The sequence below is a fragment of the Watersipora subatra genome, unplaced genomic scaffold, assembly GCF_963576615.1.
Source record: "Watersipora subatra unplaced genomic scaffold, tzWatSuba1.1 SCAFFOLD_187, whole genome shotgun sequence".
Lineage (NCBI taxonomy): Eukaryota > Metazoa > Bryozoa > Gymnolaemata > Cheilostomatida > Watersiporidae > Watersipora > Watersipora subatra.
The window spans coordinates 57,632-66,207 of record NW_027045343.1 but is presented as its reverse complement, the minus strand read 5'-3'; positions in this window follow the sequence as shown (position 1 = coordinate 66,207).

The following is an 8,576-nucleotide window of genomic DNA, read 5'->3' as shown; positions in this document are numbered from 1 at the left end:
TAGCATACTTGTACAGTTGCTCAGTACTGAGCAGTCTTTCTTTTCCTGACTTAAAGGTTGACCTGCAACAAAATTCACATTACAGTTATTTGGTATCAGAAGATTCACCATGTCTTACTCTGTTGTGGTGTAGGTGCCAAATGTGTGAAAATGTAATTACAAGCTCTTAAAAGCTCAAAAACGAAAAGCTGCCGTAGGTTCGAATCTCTCTATTTCTTGGACGTAGACATGATATTTGGTTATTGTCTTGTCACGTGATGTTCTCATGTGAATTAAAATGCCAATAAAAAGCTCAATGTAAAACTTATCGTAGAACTGGTTTATGACAAACACTTTGGGTTCTACCGAAGACACCGTATCAAATATAGATGCTTGCTACTTTACCGTTTTCTTTTGGTTTGGTCTAATCGGCAAGTCGTAATCTGATTATGTGACCCAATACATCGCAAACAATTTCTGCAGCACTTTTCGGTTACAATCCAAAGCGTAAAATCCCGATAACGCATTTTAGATTGTATACATACATTCCAGAGAACGCTCATCAGATTCATTAAAAAAACCTACCTCAAGTGACTCATGTGAATTATTTCAGTGATGGATCTGGCGCCCAATACAAGAATTACAAGAACTTTGCCAACTTATGTTACCATGAGCTTGATTTCAATCTTACAGCATCTTGGAGCTTCTTTGCCATCTCACATAAAAAAGGTCCGTGAGATGGGATTCGCGAGGTGGTCAAGAGACTGGCCACCCGTCACTCCAAGCAGTTAGTTAAGTCAGGAAAAGAAAGACTGCTCAGTGCTAAACCACTGTGCAAGTATGCTAGAGAAAACATTGCTGGGGTGGAGGTGTTTTATGTACTCACTGAAGAAGTCGCAGAACAAGCAGCGAATTAAAAACCAAGGTTCAAGGCAGCACAACGAGTCATTGGTTTTCAGAACTTGCACTGTTTCAAGCCGCTCAGTAGAACAGCCATTGAAGTTTGCAAACTTTCACCACTGGTTGATGAAAGATGTATGCTACAAGAATACAAAGTTGGGAAGACTGATGACTCACATGTTACCAGCAATACCTTAACACCTCAACCTGGACATTATCTGGCCTGTATATATGATGGTCGATGGTATATGAGGATGGCAATTGGCTATGATCGAGAGAACGTTTGTGTTAATGTGAGATTCATGTGCAAAGGCTCAACAAACAATTTCACATGGCCACAGCAAGATGACATCTGCTGGGTACCACAAGAGCATGTTCTATTAGCTGTGGCGCCGCCATCTACCACCAACTCAGGCAAAGCATATGCATTTGAAGCTACAACAATTGATAACATTGAAGAATGTAAGTTAAGAAAATATTTTAGGCTCATTACTATCACAATCACAAATCAAAATTACACGGCATATTTGAACTTGATAGGATAATATTCTAATAATCAGCCAAGTTAAAGCTTGACAAGGGGGGATAACCTCATTTGATTGAGGCAAGTTTTAAAGGAGTTTGGAGGGCATTTGTAACTCAATTTTCAGCATTTTACAGGCTGAAACACAAACTTGTGATAGTTTTAATGAAATCTGCATATGCTAATTGGTGTAAAACATGAGAAAAATGTGCGACTGTTGAAACCGCAGGTTGACCTTGACCTCTCCTTTTGCAGTAATTCGACAAAGACCTTATTCTTGTATGGCTTCCAGACGCTGACCTGATACATCTACAGAGAAGATGAGACTAGTTTTGGATAGCTGAGGCATGGAGAAATTCAGAAATAATAACAGAAACAAAGGCAAATTATATGATAGGAGGGATAATTGTTTTTGAATAGTCGCTAAAATAGCATTTTCGTTCCTTTTTGGTTTAAGTTATCTCCCCATTATTTATCCAAAAAATTTCAAACCTATTTGTTTGTGTAAATATAGAAACTTTGTGTAGACACAAAAATCTAGATATTTAACTTGTATATTCTTCAGATCATATGAGTCTAAATTCAGCTACATGTAGATGTGCTATGCCCTCAAACTCGGGCTATAAATGGTCAATGTTGAAGCCTTCTTAGCACCTGAACCAATGACCCTAGAATATCAAAATTTGGGATATAAGCGCTTTTCAATATGGGCAACAACATATTAAAAAAATCATCAAAATCTGAGACTATGAGGTTTTTTTAGTTAAACTTGGTAAATTATATGCCAAATAAAAATTTTAAAATTTTAGCCATTTTAAAATAAAGCCAAAACATGTGTGCTTAACTGAAATGGTTGTTTTTTACAGTCTCATTTTTATTTAATGAGTTTCCAACATACTTTTAATTTGTCCATGAATGACATTTGAACGAAGATAGCAACAGGGATTCACACAAACATCTAGTAACAAGGAGACAAAAAGATTCTCACTTTTACCATATATCTGAAAAATATTAGGAAAACTTGGAAATGTTTATAATACAATAAATTCTTTATACTTCAAAGTTTAGTATGTCATAACTCAAATTATTTTAGAGTGTTTTTATCATGACCATGTCTAATAGTTGTTGAGATGAATTGTTGAAAAAATGCAACCAGATGCGAAAATTCAATTATTATCACAATTTTCTTATTACACACGCTGTCTGTTGGCATGTAGCAGCCACAAGTAAAAAGGCTTGACCTCAATATTAATCAACATCTATGTAGCCAGGTACCTTTTTTGAAAACCCGCAAGGTTGGCCTTGGTGTCATGAAAGCAACCAGCATGAAGTTTTGGCCTTCAGTTACCACAGTTCTTAGATGGGTTATTTAAGAGACAGGAGTGGTTTTGAAGTTTTTGACGGTGCGATTTATAAGATTTTGAAGCGATGTTGAGGCCTTCACCGTTGGTTTGCACCTTCTTTAAAAACTCCATGTATCAGGAGGGGAGGAGTCTACAAATGCTATAATATAGTTATTTTGATTATACTTCAACATTAGTCGTATTGGATGATGTAGCAATGGAAATGTGAGTGAAGCCAAGATTAATTAGTATAATCAGCTTGCATTCAGCTCTGTATTTGGCCAGATCATCAAGCCAGTCCATAAAACAATGTTACCTAATCAACCTCAGAGCTAACCTTTAGAGCTAATTGTGGTGTACCAATTCATTGCCTATAGTTGCTGGGACAGGCACAAATTTCTGTCTGTTACTCCCTTTATTCTTAGCCCTGCCTAATTTAGGTGCAGGTGACCAATGGACTGAGAAATATGGGTCGGAGTGGTCAAGTTTCAGCTGATTGCCGGGTTTATCCTGTGGGCCTATAAATACACCTATTTATGAAGCAAGACTAAAGCCTGGTTTCCATATGACAACGCAATGATCGCGCGCGGCCCAGTGATCGTGCGCAATGCATTTCTTGGGCCGCGAGGCAGTGTTTCCATATCGCGCGTAAGCTCCATGCTTGCATTGGACAGGGTGGATATTTTCCTTACTTTTTCGTAGGAGAGACATATTTCTTCGGAAAAACTGACCTCCGTTGCGAAATTACGCTGTCATATAAAAATCAGGCTTACTCTTTCGTACGGGAGACCGATTTCTTCGGAACAAAGCCTTTCGTTGGAATTGTGGGATAGGTTGAAAAGGTCTAGCGGTGTATTGTGGGATACATAATCGCACGCACCCATCGCAAGGATCCATTCTGTTGGATACTTGCGATCAGCGTACGCACGTCGCGCGACCGTCGTACGTTGACGTTTCCATATCACAACTGGCCTACGCACGACGTCGTGCGCCTTGTTGCGCGCCTTGCGCTGTCATATGGAAACCAGGCTTAACACTAATCGTCACAGTATTTCTAGATGTGACAGAGATGTTATTTACGGCTGCTGCAGTCAAAGCAAGGCCAATGTTATTACAGCTGCTTATCTAGTATTTTGCAATATTATCACATACTCGTTATATACGCATTATGTGGCTCTCAGCCTGAAGGGCCAGGTTTGTAAGGCAGAGCTAGTTAAAGAGTGGTAGAACACACATGTGAATAATAAAGCCTGCTCTGCAGCACTTACTAGAACCAACATGTACATTCAAACATAAAACATTAAAAATACCTATTTTTGTTACGGTATATGCATGCATGCTATATGCTGACCTTAGAGCAAATCAGATGATGCAGTTTACAGAAAGCTGTTTGGAAAATAGAACTGTCTGGGCCCTAGCTTGTATATTATTTACGTTAGCCGTTTGGCCTTGCTGCTAGAATTTTTAAGATAACACAATGGCAGTTTGAACAAGCTAGAATAAATAAATGCAGGGTTAAATCCAGATATATATATATATATATATACACGAATCTCAATGTTTGTCTGTCTGTCATTCATTCACCAAATTATAGCGATAAAGCCTTAGCAATGAGAAAATCGCCTTGCAGTATATTGGACTCATGACATTCAGACCGCAAGTCTACTAACAAGAGTGACTAACCACAAGGCTAAGCCATTCTTATCACTCCCATCACTCTTACCATATACAGTAAACGCTCCTATAACGTAGGCCTATACCTCTTAGAACTAAAGTCTAGACGACATACATTTCTGTAAAGTTTTTGCTTTCGACTACCAAAAAAATTCCATATTACATGCTAAGTCGAGTGAGTTCTCAACTTTGATTTAAACGTTAGTTTATATTGATTGCTTTACATGTAAGAGAGAAGACTATGTGAATATAGCATTATACATATTATGTATATAATTTTCGTAGCAATCTAGTTGGTTGTGACAGATTGCCAGATGTACCGACAAAACAGAGAATAGGGTAATTGTGCAATGTTCATAAATATAAAGGCGATTGATTGGCGCAGGTGTTACAGCGTAAGTCCACCAATGTGAATGTAACGAGTGGGAGTATCATCACTAGTTCTATTTTTTCCTAACCTTGACCTCTGAATACAGATAGGTGATGAGCAGGCAGAACAGATTTTGTAAAATATTTTGTTGTTTTGTTTCCTTGTAGACATAAAATATTTGTTATTAGTTTTCCTTTGCAGATTATACATTGCTGTTTAGAAAAATTAGTAAATCGTTGTAAATGAATGTCAAAGATGTGCGCTCCCCAAGTTATTGTGGAAGTACTGAAAAATGGTAAAAAACAAATGAGGTTGATCAAAAACAGAGAAAAGTTGTCAATGCACCCTAATATTACTGCAGTTACAGTACACCCCACATATTAAAAAAAAAATACGTCAAGTTTTTCCTCTTTGTATGCCCGAAAGGTCAGTTTGGAAAGGTCTTTGAATGGGTTGTGCAATTCACATGTATTTTACTGTTCTTATATTGTACAATCAATATATTGTAAACTTCACTGGAAAATATTATTTATGCTGCAGGAGCTCGTAATGTAGGCCTACTGTATATTCTTTCAACGATTGGAAAAGCCAAAGTTGCACTTCCTATAGGTAGCTAATTGATATTACCTTTGGTGTTTTGTTTTTTTTAAATCTAATTTTTACCATTATACATTTTTAGTTGGTAGTTTTCAATGGATTTCAATTTTCAATTTTCAATTTCAATTTCAAAGGTCCTGGTACACTCATGTTTCTGGTTTTCCTAAGATTCGATCACTAAATATACATATGACTAACAATATACAGTGTCGTATACGCTTTCACTGCCGTATGCTCAGTTATGTGAAATATATGGTCGACTGCGCATTTTCGCGAACTTCCCAGTAATTGCGTAGTAGCCTGATTTTATTATCCGTTGACAACATAACCAGTGATATTTAGGACTTTTATGGTATTGACAATGTTGTCCAAAATTTGTTGTATAAAATTAGCATTGAATCACAAAATAATTTTAAATTTTTGTTTGGAAATTTCCAACCGAAAAAACCAACATTATTGTGTAAGTTTTATGTAAGAACCTTCCGAGATACATGTGAATTGGATTACCTATCATAAGCAGAGTAGGATTAAGTCTGTCATTAAATATGTCATTAATAATAGTTTTAGCACTGGCTCACATTCAATCATCTGTTAAAGTATTCATGATGTTTTTCGTCATTAGTTAGTCTTGCCTAAGGTATGTTATGGTATGCTATTATAAAGCAATTATGCTGTGGTTTTTGTATCTGTTTTTGTCGTTGATGAGTTATGCTAGTAGCATTGTTTTGCTGGAGTCAGTGAGCTACGTATGCTTTAACAGTAAAGGAGAGTATCACAACAGAGCTGAAGATGAGAGGCATTTAGTGAATTTTAGTAGACCAAGATACATAACTTACATTAGACAACAGATAATTACTTATGTTGATGATATTATAGCTAATTCAGATTTACTTTTTTTTTCATTAAACCGACAAAAAATAGCAGCACTGACTCTGATGGTAGTGAAAGTAATATTTTTGTAAGAGTAAGAAATATTGAGGAGGATTGTTTTAGCTTTGTAGTGATTGTACTTTACATCGCTTTATCGATGCACAAAAAAGTTATAAAAACAAACTGAAATATTGTTTCCAAGTCTATTTATAAAAGCCTTTTATGAAATTTTTTTATATCAAATATTCCAGATTTATAGGCTCATAAAATTATTGTTATGAAAATGAAATACAGATCAACAACAAACCTAGGGCTCAGCAAACGTTCAGAGTATGACATAGCAGAACGGTAGAACCTCAGCACATTTGCTATTACGCAATCTAGACAGAAACCGGTAGCCACTCCCAAATTGATTCATTATACCAACTACCTAACTGTATATGTAAAAGTGAAAGCATTAGCTCTGGCTACTATGCTTTTGAAATGCACAAAATGCCATTTATTTGCGTTGCAATTAAGTAGCTTGGCTATCTATCACAAACAACTCAAGAAAACATGTTTTTCAACTCTTAATGAAATTTTTGCCATAAAATTTGGCCAATATCTTATAATTGAGTTATATAACATCTATTATAGATGTTATATAACCCAATAATAAGATATTGGCCACATTTTCTGGTACAATAATAATAATACATTAGTTACTTATTTGGCTTCAGCTGTTAGCCAAACCTAAAAAACAGCAACCTATATGGGCTAGGGGCGCTTATCGGATCCAATCATTAGTATTTACAAGTTTGGATTAAACCAAACAATGTTCTTCTGTTTTTTAGGTGTGAGCTGTCATCACAAACTTGGAGAATGATTAAGCTAGGCTCATTTTTAACTTCCCAACCTTTCATAAGTTTTATTATCTTTTTAGACAGCCGTTGCCTGTTCAATTAGAACTCCTGGCATTCAAACTGTGGTTCATTGTTCAATTCTCAAATAAGCTCCTATGGATGGCCAGATCTACATCAACCCCTGAAATGTTCTCTTAGCTAATGTTCTCCGCTAATAACTGTTACTTGTTATTGCTATAATAGTTCAAACAGATTGTGTTGGCACAAGATTGTCCTATCATACGGTAGTTTTCAATTATTATCATGTATGTTTTAATAGGAGTTGCATAATTTCCAATTAGCGATTTTAAATGTTTTTCAACTTGATGAATCCAAACATCTATGTTTAGAATGATTGTGATTAGAAATAATCACTCCAGAGCAACGAGCTATGGGGATCAGTGAATGTCCAATTTGGCGCAGCAGACCCTCAATGCAAGAGTAATTACGTAATACCTATGGAGTGTCTCCAGCTGGACAAAGGATGAGAGAAATTAACAGCAAATGACGCAGCAAAAGTGTAGCAGTGCCCGGCTTTGATAGAGACACACTAATTAAGGCAATGTCATTTCACTGTCACTCTGAACTTTGACGTTCTTACTTACTCCAATGCTTTTAGTAAAAGGCTTTCAATAAATTTTAAAGATGTTGTATTTACTCAGATATCATATATATTAAACTGAAAAAGAAAAGATTTAACAAAAGTTTTTACTGCTGCCTAATGTAGCAGTGTTTTTAAACTACTGTCATTGACAATCAGTTAGCCATGATGGATTAAGCATGCCGATAGCTTGTGAACTGTATACTGTTTTAAAGCATTGCAGAAAGCCCTGCAGTCTTAAAATAAATTTCATAGACATACCAGATAGGTGAGCCTTCCAGAAAGCATTTAAAGAGCATTAAAAGACACCTATATGCTTCAAATATTTTTTTTTTAAAGCATTTTATGCACTATGCATATATTGTTTTTTAAATTTGTGCTCAAATTCATCCCCGCTTTCATCATTGCCTTTTAAACTAATGATTTGGCAAGTCTCTTGCAGTTGTTGTTTTAAAAATATAATGATATATTGTATATATATATATATTATTGTGCACGTGGTAGCGTATAAATTAAAACCATCAAAAATTTACAAATCCTGTAGTGAAGTTTATCTTATCTTGAAATTATCAGTGTGGCACTCCTTTGTCTGCGCATGCTAAGGTGAGGCCGGGTTCAGACCTGGGGACAGCTGCGTAATCTCGACTCATTATGTATGCAACAGCTGGAAAGCAAACAAATTGTGTAGCTGCGTATGGGCATCAAATTAATTTAATTGCGCAAATGACGACATTTCTTTCTGTAGGACATAATAGTCGAGCACTCTGAGCTTGTAGTCCATGAGCGATCGCTTGCATAACAGGTACTCTGTCACGCGTGTCTTAGATGCCATATTGGT